Source organism: Anolis carolinensis, unplaced genomic scaffold, assembly GCF_035594765.1.
Source record: "Anolis carolinensis isolate JA03-04 unplaced genomic scaffold, rAnoCar3.1.pri scaffold_8, whole genome shotgun sequence".
Taxonomy (NCBI): domain Eukaryota; kingdom Metazoa; phylum Chordata; class Lepidosauria; order Squamata; family Dactyloidae; genus Anolis; species Anolis carolinensis.
Window position 1 is genome coordinate 17,855,163 of NW_026943819.1, and position 19,444 is coordinate 17,874,606.

At 41.7% G+C, this 19,444-nt stretch overlaps 1 protein-coding gene across 9 annotated transcripts in view; it reads left to right on the forward strand.

Annotated features, from left to right (window-relative positions):
• st3gal4 (ST3 beta-galactoside alpha-2,3-sialyltransferase 4) overlaps positions 1–19,444 on the forward strand; it is a 148,890-nt gene that overhangs the window by 24,746 nt on the left and 104,700 nt on the right. Inside the window, exon 1 of one of the 9 annotated variants that reach the window (XM_062960879.1) lies at positions 3,191–3,312. The exons of the other annotated variants lie outside the window; for them this stretch is intronic. The gene's annotated coding sequence lies outside the window, so the exon portion shown is untranslated. Of the gene's footprint in view, positions 1–3,190; positions 3,313–19,444 lie in introns of those variants that run through there. 9 annotated transcript variants of the gene reach the window in all.

Here is a 19,444-nt window from a genome sequence, read left to right on the forward strand (position 1 = left end):
CCAGGATTCTAGATGTTGCAGCTATGCCAGTTAAAAGGGAATTTCAGTTCAATAACCACACAAATCTCCCAAGAAAACCCTACAATCAGACCACCACAAATCAGAATAAATGCTCAGATATATCCTGTGAACTCAGTGTTGTCATCGTTTGGCTTGAAGTAGAAAAGATTACACATTCAGCTCTAAAACGAGAAGTGACGGCTGTTTCTGGTAGTGTGGTAATGGGCGTTGGCCTATGGAGTTTTCCCCTGAAACTTTTGTTACGTGCAGGCGGGGAGTGTTTTGGTCCCCTTTCCTTTTAAATCTTGTAAAAATAGTATTTCCTGTCGCTCTAGAACTGTGATTTTAACCTGAGCTCACCATATTGGAATTCTCTCTCGCACACACTCTCTGGATGGGTGAGGTTCTTCTTCCATAATGATTAACATATGCAGCTTTTGTTTGGATGCTCCTTTTACAAAGAAGTCTCTCTTTTCCCCAACTCAGCCTTTTCCTTTCAAGGCACTGTTGTGCCGCTTATGCTTTACATCCATTTGAAGACTGCTGCTTTTGCTATGTGAATTGATCAGGCCTCACAGAGAGATAAAAAAGAGTCTGCTCATTTGAAGTTTGGTGACTTGGGTGTACACATGCATATATCCTCCTTCATCTGTCATTTCATGTCACCAAACACATCAACAAGAGAACATTCTCACTTGAGATATTGTTCATAAGAAATAGCTACTTTCAATTATGGACAGGATGGTTGGAAATATGAAAAGCCCAGTAGAATGTAGTCCAGAGGTCCCCAAACTAAGGCCCGGGGGCCGGATGCGGCCCTCCAAGGTCATTTACCTGCCCCCCGCCCTCAGTTTTATAATATAATATTTTATATCAGTTTTAATAATATAATATATTGTGTATATATATATAATATTGATAATAATCTTATGTTATACAATATAATACTAATAGTAATACCATATAATAATATTAATTATATGTTATATATTACATATTATATAATAGTATAGTGGTATAGTTCAATATAGTAATGTATAATGCTAATATTGTGTTATGCTAATAATATAATATATTGTATGTACATACAGCCGCTCTGAGTCCCCTTCGGGGTGAGAAGGGTGGGATATAAATGTAGTAAATAAATGCAGTAAATAAATAATTAATCTTAGACTTAGGCTTGGCCAAAGTCTGACATGACTTGAAGGCACACAACAACAACAACAATCCTAATTAACTTGACAATCTCATTGGCCAAAATCAGGCCCACACTTTCCATTGAAATCCTAATAGGTTTGTGTTGATTAAAATTGTTTTCATTTTTAAATATTGTATTGTTCTTTCGTTGTTGTTGTTGCACTACAAATAAGACATGTGCAGTATGCATAGGAATTTGTTTGTATTTTTTTTTCAAATGATAATTCGGCCCATCAACAGTCTGAAGGATTGTGGACCGGCCCTCTGCTTAAAAAGTTTGGGGACCCCTGATGTAGTCAAACTGTTGGCCAATGCTTTCAGAATGTAGTTCGAAATTCCAACTTTTCCAAGATTTGCTATTTATCTATGTCATTCTGGGTGAAACTGGATCCCCTGTTCTCCAGAGGCAAATTGTTTTTCCTTTTAGTAGCTAACCAAGGACCCTTCCACACAGCCATATAACCAGAATATCAAGGCAGAAAATCACACAATATCTGCTTTGAACTGGAATATATGGCAGTGTGGACTCATAACCCAGTTCAAAGCAGATATTGTGGGATTTTCTGCCTTGATATTTTGGGATATAGTGCTGTGCGGAAGGGCCTACAAGACTTTTGAATTGGAAATAACCAGGGATTGAGGATAGGACCTTGTGTGTGCTGTATCTCTGACTTTTGATCTGTTCCATAAGGATAGAGAGTAGTAGTTACTTCCACTTCTTCCTGGCAAAATGGGTAGCTAGCTAGCAGATCTTTTTGTCATATGTGTTGTCGAAGGCTTTCATGGTCAGGATCTCAGGGGGTTGTGTGTTTTCTGGGCTGTATGGCCATGTTCCAGAAGTAAATACTGGAACATAGCCATACAGCCCGGAAAACACACAACCACCCTTTTTGTCATACTTTGGCATTGGTTTATCAAAGTCTGACACAATAGTATGTTATTATAAAATGCAATACCATTTCAAAATAGAAAACTCAAAAGATTTCAGGCATATCATTTACTACAAACACTCTCCATTAATCTGACAGAGGTATACTCCCCACCCACACTTAATGACAAACAGAACAAAATATGACAAATACCTATCATTTATGGTTGCATATTTGTGTTGTGGAATGTGACCATATTTGCTGTTACAATATGCTACAAGCCTTAGACTATTTTAGCAAAAACTGACAGATGATACATTCCTCTATGTATTCAGACACTTTTCATATGTTTCGTTTTAATGCTGTTTCTGTTCCCGATCCTTAGTAAGGTAGAGGTAAAGGTTTTCCCCTGACATTAAGTTTAGTTGTGTCCGACTCTGAGGGTTGGTGCTCATCTCCATTTCTAAGCCGTTGTCCGTAGACGCCTCCAAAGTCATGTGTTTGGCATGATTGCATGGAGCGCCATTACCTTCCTGCCGGAGCAGTACCTATTGATCTACTCACATTTGCATGTTTTTGAACTGCTAGGTTGACAAGCTGGGCTAACAGTGAGAGCTCACCCTGCTTCCCAGATTTGAACCGCCAACCTTTCGGGCAGCAAGTTCAGCAGCTCTGCGTTTTTACCCGCTGCGCCACCAAGGGTTCCTGATCCTTACTCTTTCTTTTCCCCCAGTTTTCAATTTGAAAAAAAAATAGTTACATGAGCTGAGATTGGCACCCTTAATCTTGATTTAAGTATATTGGTAAATGGAGGGAGTCTGCCCCTCCAGTTGTTGGATAACAACTCCCATGTCATAATAGGGTACATTGGGTATACTGATCCCACTCTTTTGACAACTCTAAATATGGAATCAAGCAAAAAGAAGAGTTGACTTCATTGTGTATGCATGCCAGTGTGCCCATGGGCATGATTTCTTTTAAGTTTATGTTTGTATTCCTTTTCTAGCACAGGCGCAATTTGGAATGGGTGGAAGGTTCCAGCCTTAATACCTAAGGCAATACAGAGCAATTCAATTGCCACTTTACTAAAAGGGTTGGGGACTAAGGGGGTGGGGAATAGGGATGTCTGTGGGCATGGCTGCACAGCAATCTTGCTTGCGGTACCGTTTGGAAATGGCAGTGATGGATGCGACAAAGGAGGACCTTGCTGATTTCCCTCTTTATAAACAAAGAAGCGGAGAGTGAGGTGGGTGCGTTAAAGAGACTTCTTCCTGAACAGAAAGGGCGGTGATGAATTATAGCGTTTCCACCAGAGCCAAAGCCACAGAAGCGTGTAACGGTTGGGTGCGTTAACCGTGCCAAGATGGAGGCATAACCACTATTATTATTGTTCAAAATGCCGCTGAATATACCTGGCAGTGTTGGAGGGGCTCAATTTTAGTGTGAATGAGATGACGCGAGGCAGCTGTCTCAGATGATACCTTTTAAAATGCAACAGTCAGCAAGCAGCTATAATGGTTCGGGGTCAGTCTAGGGCTGATGAAACTGAGCATCAAACACCAACTATGTAGAGGTTGGATATTGCTTCTCCAAAAGGGACCAGGAATGCCTTTGATTTTGGAATATCTGTAAAATAATGTATGTTTCATTTATGATGCATATACATCGTGTGTATGTGTGTGTGTGTGTATATATATTGTCATGGTGGAGGTCAGGGTGCGTGCTGGGCGAGTTTCTTCAAGCTCCATCAATCATCTGCACACCAGCACCCTGATGAATTGGTTGCAGTCGTCTGCCTCACCAATTCCTCTTCAATGTTAGACTCAAACACATTTGTAGTCTGATGTCCAAACATTTATTCAATATCTATAATACATATTTACAAAGCACAGCAAAAGCCATCGCTCTGAGCTGGCATTCTTCTATAGCCTCTTCGCTCGGCAAGCACAGCTCAATTCACACAGAGAAGAGAAGCACATTCCTCAGTCCGAAGGAAGTTCCTGACCTCCAAGGCCGGAAATAATGCCTGATAGGTCATAGCAGTTACAACAGGCTGTCAGTCAAGCTAGACTGCTGTTAACTGTTTCATTACTGAAACACACACTCTTGCAAAACAGCAGAAACACTTGATTTACATTTCATACACATACAACCATAATCCAACATATCTATATATATAAAAGGGTAATGAAATTTCGGCCTAGGACAAAACAACAAAACTACACATCCCAGAAACACTAAACTTGGCAGCACAACCCCTCATCCATGCCTCTACGTTCATACAACAAAAGGAAAAGAAAAATGAAGTCCTAATTAGAGGGAGAGGAATAATTATTTTTATCCAATTGCTGCCAGTTAGAAGGCTAAGCTCCGCCCACTTGGTCTCCTAGCAACCCACTCAGCTCAGGGGACAGGCAGAGTTAGGCCTCTTCCGCACTGCCTATAAAATACAGATTATCATATTTGAACTGGATTATATGGCAATGTAGACTCAAGGACCTTCCACACAGCTATATAACCCATTTATAATCTTATATTATCTGCTTTGAACTGGATTATCTTGACTCCACACTACCATATAATCCACTTCAGTGTGCAGTCGGACACAACTGGACTCAATGTTAGGAGAAAACCTTTACCCTTTACCTTAACTGCCACCAATTCCTCAATACTTTATTTCCCATACCACCAGACTTCGCCACAGCAACGCGTGGCCGGGCACAGCTAGTCTATACACACACACACACACACACACACACACACACACATACACAAACACACACTTGAAGATCATGTTATATAACTTTTAACATAATTTTGTGCATGACACAAAGTTGGTGTACACCGAACCACCAGAAAGCAAAGTTCCATCGTCCACCTTTGCCGACCATTCTGGATTGTGCCACTAGCAGCTCCTGTGGACAAAGCCACCCATGTGGACAATTTTGGAGTATTTTGGATTTCTGAATTCCGCATAAAACGATGAGCGTTTTCATGTATTGAAAGCATTTCTGTATTTCTTCTCAACCCACTTGGGCTCCTGTAATGATGTGCAAAATATTAAATACATAGACTGTCATCTTGTTTACATACAAATGAGTAATCTACACCTATTTAATTGTAACTTTCAATATTTATGATTATAATTGTGGCACTGTTGCAGCTGTGCCAAGCAACGGAGAAGTGTTCTGGTAATAATTGGGATGCTGCGGGAGAATGTTTCCATCTCTGCCCTGCTGCTGATTTTTGCTCTGCAAATGCCACCCGCTGCACACCTTTGCTGGCAATACAGACCTTCTTACTCAGTGTAGCTGGCTACTATCTATTAAAGCATGTTGGGCAGTTCGGGTCAGTTACACATATGTAGTTATGCATTTGTAACTACATCTGGGATACAAGATCTTGGCCACTGATAAAAAAATGTTTCAAACAGATTAAAAACACTCCTTATAAATAATGTATATGAAACAAAACATTGTAAAATATTAAAATTGTATAACAAATGAACTAGATATGCCATAATGAGTGGCCTGGAAGAAGGAGACTATAATTGAATGGTGGGCCACATGGTTTGCATGCATGGAGAAAGTCCCAGCTTCATTCTCCTGGCCATGCTCAGTTTGAAAAACTTTGTGTGTGTCAGGAGCAACTTGAGAAACTGCAAGTCGCTTCTGGTGTGAGAGAATTGGCTGTCTGCAAGGATGTTGCACAGGGGCACCAAGATATTTTGATGTTTTTACCATCCTTGTGGAAGGTTTCTCTCATGTCCCCGCATGGAGCTGGAGCTGATAGAGGGAGCTCGTCCATGCTCTCCCCAGGTTGGATTTGAACCTGCAATCTTCAGGTCAATAACCCAACCTTCAAGTCAGCAGTCCTGCCGGCACAAGGGTTTAACACACTGTGCCACCAGGGGCCTTTATTGGGCAGAACAAGCAGTTACTGGCCTGGGACTGACTCAAGGAAACCTTGTGAGTTTCTACCTCATCCTACATTATGTTTCTGTATATCTTGATTGTCCACAGAACTTGGGTACTATCAGAGTCAGAAGAGTTTTTGCCTACGGTTACCCATATAAGAAATCTTGACGGTCATCAGTCCTGACCTGATAACTGGGGGTCAGTGGTGCTGGGAGTTGTGGTCTGATAGCAAATGGAGGGATGTGGGTTCTCTTCTGACAGTAATTCCACTGTCGGGTCTCTTTATCTTTGCCTTCTTTTTGATTAAGAATCCCTTTTGCCCTTAACCTTGGCACTAACTTTTTTCTTTCTTGCTGGTAAGGGATGGTGGTGGGATATAAAGAGAGAAGAATGCAGTTCTTTCTCATTTTATTCCTTTTTTCCTGCTAAACCCACCCTTCAAGAACTAGCCTCTGCTGCCACAGATTGTCTCCCTTAGGCATGTAGCTTCTAGGCTAAATGCAGTCGGCACACCTGCTGTTGAAACCATTAACAGCTTGCTTGGGTTTAGCACTATTTTGGGATTAGTCAACAAAACAAAAAAAAACCTCCCACCAGTGAAGTGCTTCCCTAGGTTTTATAGAAACCAGGCTTATGTTAAAAAGACAGCACTGTTTTGATTTTTTTTTTGTCATTGTGGGGTGAGCTGTTGGAAGATTTCTGAAAGTACCATTTATAAAATGGCAGGACAGGATGTTTGCCAGATTCCAAGGGCTTATAAAATTACCCTTTTCATTTATTCTGAGTTAGACAGGAAGGATGCGAAATCAAGGAAAATGTACTAAAACAAGAGAAGAAACATAAACTGGGTCAGCACAGTACTCTTTTTGCCTCTGCTATATCTTCCTGCAGTGAGATTGTGGGGCAGACCACCCCGTATTGTATTTTGAAAGATGTCTACTACATAGGATCTTTCTACCTTCCTACTACCTGAAGGATATTTGGGAGGTGGGTGCTTGGAAAGGAGCAGGTGGATTACAGCTATTTAAGTTCTTCTGGGAACACAGTGTAGCCCAACAGTCCTAGCAGTTGTTTGTACAGTGACCAATTGCAAATTAAATATGTGTGTGTGTGTGTGTGTGTGTATATATCTTCTATATATATATATATAAAAGAGTGATGGCATCAGGGCAGCAGACAAAACTACAGGCCCCCCAACCTCGAAATTTGACAACACCACCCGTCATTCACGGCTCTAGGTTGATACAACAAAAAGAAAAATAAAGTCCTAATTACAGGGAGAGGAATAATAGTTTTTATCCAGTTGCTGCCAGTTTGAAGGCTAAGCTCCGCCCACTTGGTCTCCTAGCAACCTACTCAGCCCAGAATCATAGAATCATAGAATCATAGAATAGTAGAGTTGGAAGAGACCTCAAGGGCCATCTAGTCCAACCCCCCGCTAAGAAGCAGGAAATCGCATTCAAAGCACCCCCAACAGATGGCCATCCAGCCTCTGCTTAAAAGCCTCCAAGGAAGGAGCCTCCACCACAGCCCAGGGAAGAGAGTTCCACTGTCGAACAGCCCTCACAGTGAGGAAGTTCTTCCTGATGTTCAGGTGGAATCTCCTTTCCTGTAGTTTGAAGCCATTGTTCCGTGTCCTAGTCTGCAGGGCAGCAGAAAATAAGCTTGCTCCCTCCTCCCTATGACTTCCCCTCACATATTTGTACATGGCTATCATGTCTCCTCTCAGCCTTCTCTTCTGCAGGCTAAACATGCCCAGCTCTTTAAGCCTCTCCTCATAGGGCTTGTTCTCCAGACCCTTCATCATTTTAGTCGCCCTCCTCTGGACGCTTTCCAGCTTGTCAGCATCTCCCTTCATCTGCGGTGCCCAAAACTGGACACAGTATTCCAGGTGTGGTCTGACCAAGGCAGAATAGAGGGGGAGCAGGACTTCCCTGGATCTAGACGTTATTCCCCTATTGATGCAGGCCAAAATCCCATTGGCTTTTTTAGCTGTCGCATCACATTGCAGGCTCATGGGGGACAGGCACAGTTAGGCCTCTTCCACAGATTATCAGATTTTAACTGGATTATATGGCAGTGTAGACTCAAGGCCCTTCTATACAGCAATATAACCCATTTAGAATCTTATATTATCTGCTTTGAACTGGATTATCTTGAGTCCACACTGCCATATAATACACTTCAGTGTGCATACTAAACATAAAGACAACCATACAACAGACATTCAATACCACCACTCCCTCAACAATTTCTCACCAACACCACCAGACAACGCCACAGCAACGCGTGGCCAGGCACAGCTAGTATATATATATATATACACACACACACACACACACACCTCAAGTAATTGAGATGTAGGTCCTAAATATTTTAAAGGCACCTGTTCCTGTCTATATTGTAAACTAAGAAAGGTCAGTCTTGGTTAATACTTGGATGGGAAGCCACCAACAAATACCTGGTGATGTAGGGTATATTTCAGAGTATGGAACTGGCAAAATCACCAAAGGAAAGCCCATAGAATTCATAGGGTCGCTATAAGTTGACAGCTGACACATCAAATGGTAGAGTACCATAGGCTTTCCTTTGGTGATTTTGCCAGTTCCTTCCTCTGAAATAGACTTTTTTATAGCTGTAATAGGGCATGGCATTATATTGTCTTGGAATAAACAATACAAAGAAAGGATTCCCTGAAATGCACAGGCAAGAGGCCACTATAGCTAGAAATGTAATCCAATAATATGAACTATAAAACAGTAATTAAACCAAAATATAATCCATGTGTTTGTGAGTCCAATGCCCACCAAAGTTCATGTTCCACATGGAGGACTGTATAAGTCACTAAACTTGGACGTTTAAATTTGGACTCACAATTAGTGACTTATACAGTCCTCCATGTGGAACATGAACTCTGGTGGGCATTGGACTCACATACTCTGAATATAGAGTTTTACTTTCTGTTTATGTATGTGTGTTGGTAACACATGGATTATATTTTGGTTTAATTACTGTTTTATAGTTCATATTATTGGATTATATTCTCTTGGAACATATTTTTATTCATGTATTTAGAAACTGTGTTCTGTCCATCAGGTTGTTGTACCCACATTCCCAGTAATTCAGCATCAGGCGAAATAACCCTTACAGCCATCTTTTGTTTTCAATTGAGATGAGAATGGACACTTTACACGTTCAACCATAGAACAATCCGAGTCAAGGGATATCTTTTTCTGTATCTACTTGATAGTGTCTCCTCGAATGGCTCTCTTCAGGAAATCACATTTCACACCACCCTTTCTGGCTGAAGATACTAGGGATTAAACTTGAGAGTTGCTGCATGGAAAGCTTGCACTATATACCACTGAGCTGTCAAGAGCAATTAAGGGTGATTTCAGTGAGATGCCAGGCCAATGTGTCCTCAAAGCAGACGTGGGCATTAATGCTGTGGAGTTCCTGCAGAAAAGCGTCCAAGCAGAGTATTAAAAGATTTAGACAGGAAAATTTACTATGGCGATGAAGCATGGTAATGTCAAAATCAAGGATGGTCTAGGATTGCTTGTGAGGCACAGGTTCAAAGTCATAACCAAGAAGAGAAACATTAAAAAAGGTAGTTCTATGCCCTGTGAGATGCATCTTCTCATAGGTGGCTGGGCAGATTTAGATGGCAAAATGGAGATCTTTATCAGACAATACCTGTTAAGATAGAAGTAGGGCATGGAGGAACCATGGGCTAGATATCGATCTCCTGGCTTCACATTCTAGATCTCCAGATTCTTTGTAGTCTCTCAGCATTGCTTTTGGTTGCTGTCATTATTTGATCCGCAACTAGTGTTGCCAAGTATTGGGATAGTCCTCTAGTACATGTGAGGCAAACTTATATAAAACATGCCTCATATGATGGGGGCTCCCATGAGAATTTCTGAAAAGTTTGAGACCTTGCAAGAGCCTGGAAATATTCGGAGGGACCTTCTGTTGGAAAAATGTCATCCTGCACTGCTTAAGTCTCTATGGTTAGATAGGAAGCCTAGAAAAGAGTTAGGGACACCTTCCCCAGTTCCATGCATGCTTTGATTAGGCTTTACTATTGTTTCCTCCTTCCCGTCCTGTTTAGGTCAACCCCATCCTTTGATGCTTTAGAAATGTGATCTCTCCTAGGGCTTTGACGTAACTTCCCCAATTTGGTCTTTGGAATGTTTATGGCCCTAGAGAAGAAGCGACCCACAAGGTTGGTTGCCATTCCTTCTTCCTGCTTTGCTCCAGAGAGAGGACGCACTTTGTCCGCTCTTGTAGTCAAGATGTAGCTATCTAGATCTTTGTTATTTTGATCCGTCTATGTGTATTAGATCAGATTAGATTAGATAGTTAGCTCCAAACCTTTTCTATCCATCAATGGATTTCTTTTTACCTCAATAAATGCTTTTAAACTTTAAAGCTAACTTTGCGTTCCTTTGCCGTCCTGAAGATACAGAGGCTTTCCTAAACTCGCACCGCGTAAGTCTCACTGCTGCATTGGAAGAAATGCTTCCATTTACTCTGCTATTTTAATGGGAATTTACCTCATAAAGGGGGTGATTTTAGCTTAACGGCTCATCAATTCCCAACACCTTCATCTTGTGAGACTTGAGGGATGTGTTATTTAGGTCTGCCTCACATATTCTTAGGCACTAGTGTTGCTAAGATTAGAAAGAGTGGGTGCCAGATGTGTGCATTAAGTGAACCCGTGTTTTTTGGGTCACATTTTTGACTCACTATTTGACTTTTTTAGAGCTGTGACTTTATACAATAAATGTTTTATTTCTTATAGTTGGAATAATGACATGGCAGGTTTAGCTCAGTGCCATGTAAAGAGTTTATACCCTATGAAGATACGGTGTAGTGATTATAGGATTGGGATTAGGAGGTAGTAGATACAGTTTGAAGCCTCCATTGATCCAAGGAATTTATCCAGTAACCATGGTTTAGTCACACTCTTCCAGGCTAGACTACCTGACAATATTCTTGTAAGAATAAAATAGGAAGGCATAGGGCCTTGTGTACCTACTGGAGGAAAATTGGGGTATCATTGTCACTAGGAAATAAAATGAACATTTTGGTTTCACCTAGAGTTCCCAATGGCCAGCGCTCCATGTAGTCATACCGACTACATGATCTTGGAGGTGTCTCCGGACAACGGCAGCTCTTTATCTTAAAAATGGAAATGAACACCAATCCCCAGAGTCGGACATGACTAGACTTAATGTCAGGAAAAAATCTTTGCCTTTGAGTTCCCAACTCATTCTTTTCTTGAACTGGCGGAGAGCTTATATGTTTTAGCAGCTGAACACAAATCCTTAGTTTGGTGGGGAAAGGAAGTGGACAAAGAGACATTTTGCAGAACAATCAGCATCTTGGCAGTCATGTGGCATAATAAGAACATTCCCGTCCCAATTTATAGACCAAGAAAACGGTCAGATTTGAAATGTAGCTATTCGTTCCAGACCGCTTGCCTGCTCAGCCTCTTCTGTCTCACCCAGCCCTATGTTGATCCGATTGCCCTGAACACGAGCTCGGCTCCAAGGACCCTGCACGTGGGTCACAATGGAATTAATGTGGCAGCACCGAGGAAGTGCACCGTGAAATTGATTTCATTGAAAGCTCTCTGAGGCATATAATTGGCAGGAGGTACCGACTCCCTTTGTCCATTACTTCTTCTCAGTGAAGTTAAGTGATATAGCAATGTAAGGCAAGGGTAGTTTAAGAGATGGGGAGATGAAGAGACAGAGAAATAAGTTTCTGTATCTTTTGGTTTGCTACTGTAATTGGGAGAAGGTGGTTGGTAGAGAGCCAGCTGGGTGGAAGTGCCTGAGTGGTGGCCCAGGACTCCAGGAGACATGGCTCCAATCTCCAAATTGGAGATGATTTTGAGCAGGTCATACTGTGCTCTCTCTGGAGGAAAAAAAATGACTAGTTACTTGATTTATACCCAGGCGACATCTTACTATAAATTTAAAACAAAATAGCTAAAACAACATGTGGTAGAAAAATTGAAAAGGGATTAAACAATGTGCTACTTTTAAGACATTAATTTTAAAACAATTTAGAACACATTCAGTGGGCCCTCAGTATCTACTGGTTCCAGGACCCCCTGTGAATACCAAATCTGTGGCTTCACAAGTCCCATTATATACAATGATGCTCCTGATATAAAAACAAGTGCCGGAGAAAGCCTGGGGATCTCTTCAATGGCAGGAGACGACAGCAGGGAATGCCTACACATCAGCATAGTATGTAGACAGCAAAATAATTACCATTGAGGTAATTCAAGGGAGGGGGAGATACGGGAAAGAGAGACCAAAACTAATTCGGCCTAGGGAACGGTTTCTTGTAGATTTAAAACAGTCTCCTGATACGGTAAAGTTGGATATCCGATCTGGCGGTCCCTCCAGACTAAAGGTGGTGCTGTTGAATGCCAGGTCTATAAATGGAAAATAGGCAATAATCCAGGATCTTATTCTGGACGAAAAAGCGGACCTGGCGTACATAATGGAGACCTGGTTGGATGAGGCGGGGGGGGGGGGGGGGTCAACCTCACCCAACTCTGTCCTCCCAGGTACTCCGTGTAGCACCAACCTAGATCCGGAGGACGGGGAGAAGGTGTCGCAGTGGTCTACAAGGAATCCATCCCCCTGACCAGGTGCCCCATCCCACAGTCAACCCTGTTCGAATGTCTCCATCTGAGAGTGGGGGACCGGGACAGATTAGGGATTCTGCTAGTGTACCGTCCACCCCACTGCACTACAGTCTCCCTACAGACTCTGGGGGTTGGTGCTCATCTCCATTTCTAAGCCGAAGAGCCGGAGTTGTCCATAGACACCTCCAAGGTCATGTGGCCGGCATGACTGCATGGAGCACTGTTACCTTCCCGCCGGAGTGGTACCTATTGATCTACTCACATTTGCATGTTTTCCAACTGCTAGGTTGGCAGGAGATACCACTATACTGTAATATTATTAGTAATATTATATGTAATATAGAATATATCATTAATATTATTATATGGTATTATTATTAGTGTTATATTGCATTACATTATAATATTATTATCAATATTATATGTATATATATTATATTATATTATATTATAAAACTGAGGGCGGGGGCCAGGTAAATGACTTCGGAGGGCCACATCCGGCCCCCGGGCCTTAGTTTGGGGACCCCTGATCTATACAAACATATGCTAGTCTGTGTACAAAGAAAATGTGTCCAAATGACATATATTATTACAGTTCCCCGTACAAAGCTCAATTTGGCTGTACCCAACAAAATGAAAAGGAGCAACAGCTCTAACACAAAAGTTATTCAAGTCTGGTATTGGTTCCAATGTATATAGGCTTCAGGGATACATAGTCAATGAAAATATCTTCCAAACAATTTAAACAGATGGTTGGTCGTGTTGCTGTATACTGGAATGAAGAAAATAATGATGGAGCACCGCTCTCAAAAAAGTCTTCGAAAGTAAAGTCCAAATAAAGTCCCAAATCTACAGGGGTCCCGGGTATTTTTGTACCCTGTTTCACTGGCTGGTCCCGCAGTGCAAAAAAGACAAGACAAAAAAGTTTGCCCATGCTTGATTTAGCGTGAAAGGGTCCTTGGAAAGCAGAAGCAACAAAGAGATAACGACAATTTGCTGGCGGAAGAGATTTCTTGTTTCAAAGAGACATAATCATAATCTCTGAGGATTTCACCTTTGGGAGCCCGAGTTTTCTCACAGACAGATCCTGGAAATGCTGAGGAACAAACCAACCCGGGCACCTGGAGCTGGAGATGAGCAACAAGAAGTAGAACATGCTATTAATAAGCACCGTGTCCAGATGGTGCCCTGCCTTTCCCAGCCTTGCCAGTTTCCTCCATTGACGCAGGCAGAGCATCTCTGCTCATTTGGCCTCCGTTCTAAACTGCAGAAACCCTGATCGTCATTCTGTCTCTCCTAAATCTCTACAAACCTGACTCGGTTTTTCTCCAGAGACCATAGATCATCTTAATTAAAAGGGGGCTTGTGGCGTGACTTTGGCAGGGACCGCGGGGAGGGTTTGAGGAAAGTGGGCAGAAGAGCGACACGGAGGCTGCCTGAGGTGATAGGACTGTGGTTCCCTTCGTAAACAACAGCAAACAGTGGGAATGAAATACAAAAGCAAACGGTTATCTGTTCTGAGCCAGGAGCTGGATGGTAATGGGAAGACATTAACACTGCCAGGTTCGATTTGCTTCATTTGTAGAGCTGCCGGCTGCTGTGTTTTTGCTATGTCTGTGTGGATGCAGGTCCAAGGAGAGTAATGTTTTGTGACAATGGGCTTGTCACTATGGTCTGGGAGTTTTCAGAATGGCGACATGAAAAATGTGATGTTGTCTTGGAAAGAAGGTAAAGGCAGCCTCACAGCTCTCCTCAAAATTTGGTCAGAACATTGTGTTTTTTCTTCTTCTTTAAGGGTTTGGGAAATATTGGATTGATTTTCTTGTTTCTTTCGAGGGTTCTCTGCTCTTTCTACAACTTCAGCCTTTGGCCTGAACCAGACAGCGGTCTACAACTGGTGACCCTTGATATATTCTTGGGCTCCCATCCCATCCTCCCTTAAAGTTGGCTATGTTGGTTAGGGCTGATAAGAAATTTATTTATTTATTTATTTACAGCATTTATATTCCGCCCTTCTCACCTCGAAGGGGACTCAGGGCGGATCACATTACACATAAAGGCAAACATTCAATGCCTTTTAACATAGAACAAAGACAAGACAAACATAGGCTCCGAGCGGGCCTCGAACTCATGACCTCCTGGTCAGAGTGATTCATTGCAGCTGGTTGCAGCTGGCTTGCTCTCCAGCCTGCGCCACAGCCTGGGCCTTGCCATTGTTGGAGAAGCGTCCCATTGGCCAAATTCCAATATGATTTTTTCTCTGTTTTTGGGAATCTGTGGTCTTGGGTCCTTGCGCTTGGTGCAGAAGAGAAGTTGTAACAAAGAACCACTTCAGTTGCTCAGTGTAAAGCAAGAATGTTGTAGTCCCCGATATAGCATTTTCCCTATCAAAACAGAAAGAAAGAATAGCTTGTTTTGTCACAATTTGGTTTCTGATTGCTTTTCTCTGCATGATTTGTACGTTCTATGTTTTTTTCCCCCTGTGGAAGAATTTTCAGGCTTCTAGGAAGCATAAAGCCAACAGAAGTAAGTCCAATGAATGTGGGTTTTTCTACTTCTTCTGCAGAGAAGATCTGTTCCAAGATTTCAGTTTACTAATCTCACTTAATGCAAACTAAGTGCAATGCAAGAGGTAATCAATCTATCAGGAAGCTCTATTTGGCAGTATTACCAAGAGCATAAATCCAATGATTTAGGGTGCTTCTGTGCAAGCTTTTTAAAATGCAGTGGCTTTGCTCTCAAGCACAACATTTGTCAAGTGTGTGTGCCCAGACGATGACATCTTCAATATTTTTTCCCCAAAAATACAATTTGTTCCAAGGAGGAACAATGAATTGACTGCAGAATGACTAAGGAAGAAGGAACAGAATTTAGTTGTATTTGACAGTTTCAACAAAAGTAAAAATTTTGGTGCCCCACAAGACCGGTTTCAAGAAATCTGCTTAAGGCAAGGTGCAATTCTAACGAAAATCTGTTAAGAGATATGGAAAACAAAAGAACAACTCACAGACTGGAAATGTTCAATATACCAATCTCTGAGAAAGGCGACACCATGAATAGCAGCAACTTCAAGAGCTTTGCACCTCTATCCCTTGCAAGCAAAGTGATTCTCAAAATTCTACAGCAAAGACATTTACTGGGTTGTTATGCATTTTCTGGGCTGTATGGCCATGTTCCAGAAGCATTCTCTCCTGAAGTTTCACCCACATCTATGGCAGGCATCCTCAGAGGTTGTGAGGTCTGTTGGAAACTAGGCAAGTGGGGTTTATATATCTGTGGAATAATGTCCAGGGTGGGAGAAAGAAGTCTTGTCAGTTGGAGGCCAGTGTGAATGTTGTAATTAGAGTTATCCAACTGTTCATTTATCCAACACAAACGGGCTGGCAAAACGTTCGATAAGCGAATATGTTGGATAATAAGGAGGGATTAAGGAAAAGCCTATTACACATCAAATTAGGTTATGATTTTACAAATTAAGCACCAAAACATCATTATACAACAAATTTGACAGAAAAAGTAGTTCAATACGCAGTAATGCTATGTAGTAATTACTGTATTTACGAATTTAGCACCAAAATATCACAATGTATTGAAAACATTGACTACAAAAATGCATTGGATAATCCAGAATGTTGGATAAGCGAGTGTTGGATAAGTGAGACTCTACTGTAATCACCTTAATTAGCATTAATGGCCTTGCAAGCTTCATTCCTGCCAGGGGGAATCCTTTGCTCGGAGGTGTTATCTGCCCCTGATTGATTCATGTCTGTAATTCCTCTGTTTCCATAATGTTCTTTCTTTATTTACTGTCCTGATTTTAGAGGTTTTTTTTAATACTGGGAGCCAGATTTTGTTCATTTTCATGGTTTCTTCCTTTCTGTTGAAATTGTTTGTGGATTTCAATGGCTTCTCTGTGTAGTCTGACATGATAATTGCTATAGTGGTTCAACATTTCTATGTTCTCAAATAATAATCTGTGTCCAGGTTGGTTCATCAAGCGCTCTGCTATAGCTGACTTCTCTGGGTGAGTTAGTCTGCAGTGCCTTTCATGTTCCTTGATTCGTGTTTGTTCAATTCTGTGTTTGGTAGTCGCTATGTACACCTGTCCACAGCTGCATGGTATACAGTAGACTCCTGCAGAGGTGAGAGGATCCCTATTCTCTTTTGCTAAACGTAGAATTTGTTGGATTTTCTTAATGGGTCTGCAGATATTTGTAGGTTGTGTTTCTTCATCAGCTTCCCTATGCGGTCAGTGATACCCTTGATGTATGGTAAGAACACTTTTCCTCAGGGTGGATCTTTGTCTTTACTCTCGTGGCTTGTTCTTGGTATTTACATTTTAGGTAAAGTAATTTACTTTTTAGTAAAGGTAGGTAAAGGTTTCTCCTGACATTAAGTCCAGTCGTGTCCGACTCTGGGGGTTGGTGCTCATCTCCATTTCTAAGCCAAAGAGCCGGCGTTGTCCGTAGACACCTCCAAGGTTATGTGGCCAGCATGACTGCATGGAGTGCCATTCATTACCTTCCCGCTGGAGCGGTACCTATTGATCTACTCACATTTGTATGTTTTCGAACTGCTAGGTTGGCAGGAGCTGGAGCTAACAGCGGGCGCTCACTCCACTCCCCGGGTTTGAACCTGGGACCTTTCAGTCTACAAGTTCAGCAGCTCAGTGCTTTAACACACTAAGCCACCGGAGGCTCCCATTTACCTTTTATGGAGAGAGAAATACCAGCTATTGCTGCTCCTGATGTGGATCAAGGGTTCTGACCCATTTGTTGGGGTAGTCACTATGTGACCCAACATCTGTTCTTTTGCTAAATCTGGCACAGAATCTGAATTTTAAGGAGGAGAATACATCTTAAAAATTTTGCAGTAATTGCCCATTCTTAAGTAGTGAATTGATTGTTCATATCACACTGGTTTCACATCCTTCCCTCTTTCCCTTTCTAGCAGTTTTCTATTGCTCTCCGGTTTATGCCCATTGGAACATTTCTGCCTAGAAAGACAAGTTTTTCTGCAGGATTTGCCAGCAAACATCTCCAGGGACCCAGGGATTAAAAAACAGGTGTCTTCTTTTTGTGTGCCCCTCTCCCCTGCTTTACTCTAATCTCATTCACTGAAAGATATCAGTTTCCCATTGTGCCTTGAGCATTTCTGACTCTCCTCTTCTGAGCCTGTGGCTTTAGGGGAAAGCACAGAAATGCAGTCAGATGGGTTGGCTTGACGTAAGGGAAGCATTACACCAGAGTAGCAGCCTTTTGGAATGCGGCTAGACAAAGCAGCTCTTGTCAGAGAGACAACAAGCATAAATGACAATCATCCCGTGGTGCTTTCAGATGGTGTCTCCTACTGTCTTTCTCGGGGATGAGAGATCTCCCCTTCTTTCCTTTCCGGTTTCAAACACATGATCAGAAAGATGTCATAAGAAAGTATCCATGCTATGTAGTACTTTATTGTCATGAGTCTGTCCTATGAAATTTTGGAGAGAGACTTAGGGGGCATCCACACTGTAGAAATAATGCAGTTTGACCCCACTTTAACTACCATGGCTCAATGCTTTGGAATATAATAATAATAATAATAATAATAATAATAATAATAATAATAAGGCCAAGATCGAAAAATCAGCTGATGACCCAAAATGCAGACTGTGCAAGGAAACCGACGAAACCATTGATCATATCCTCAGCTGCTGTAAGAAAATTGCACAGACAGACTACAAACAGAGGCACAACTATGTGGCTCAAATGATTCATTGGAACTTATGCCTCAAGTACCACCTCCCAGCAGCAAAGAACTGGTGGGATCACAAACCTGCAAAAGTATTGGAAAATGAGCATGCAAAGATACTGTGGGACTTCCGAATCCAGACTGACAAAGTTCTGGAACACAACACACCAGACATCACAGTTGTGGAAAAGAAAAAGGTTTGGATCATTGATGTTGCCATCCCAGGTGACAGTCACATTGACGAAAAACAACAGGAAAAACTCAGCCGCTCTCAGGACCTCAAGATTGAACTTCAAAGACTCTGGCAGAAACCAGTGTAGGTGGTCCCGGTGGTGATGGGCACATTGGGTGTCATGCCAAAAGATCTCAGCCGGCATTTGGAAACAATAGACATTGACAAAATTACGATCTGCCAACTGCAAAAGGCCACCCTACTGGGATCTGTGTGCATCATCCGAAAATACATCACACAGTCCTGGACACTTGGGAAGAGTTCGACTTGTGATTTTGTGATACGAAATCCAGCATATCTATCTTGTTTGCTGTGTCATACAATAATAATAATAATAATAATAATAATAATAATAATAATAATAATAATAATAATAATAATAATTTTATTTTTATACCCCGCCCCATCTCCCCGTACTCGGGGCGGCTTACATGGGGCCAAGCCCGAACATCAACAATTAAAAAAAACAAAGCAATAAAACAAATGAATCAACAACAACAATAAAACAGGTCATAAAATCACATATAAATATAATGATAAAATCTAGGGTTGGCTCCAAAATATACTGGGCCAAAAGTGCAATTAAAGCCTTTATTTGGTAAATATGCCTTTATTTACCAAAGAGTGCTGGTGTGTCAACATACTACAACTCCCAGGATTCCACAATAGTGAGCCTTGGCAGTTAAAGTGGTGTCAAACTGCATTAATTCTTTAGTGCAGATTCACTTTTAGAACTCTGTACCAGTTAGCTGTAATAGTACAGTTCAAGGGAATGGACCAGAGCAGGGAAATCTAAACACCTTCCTAAGTTGCAAATCCCAGGACA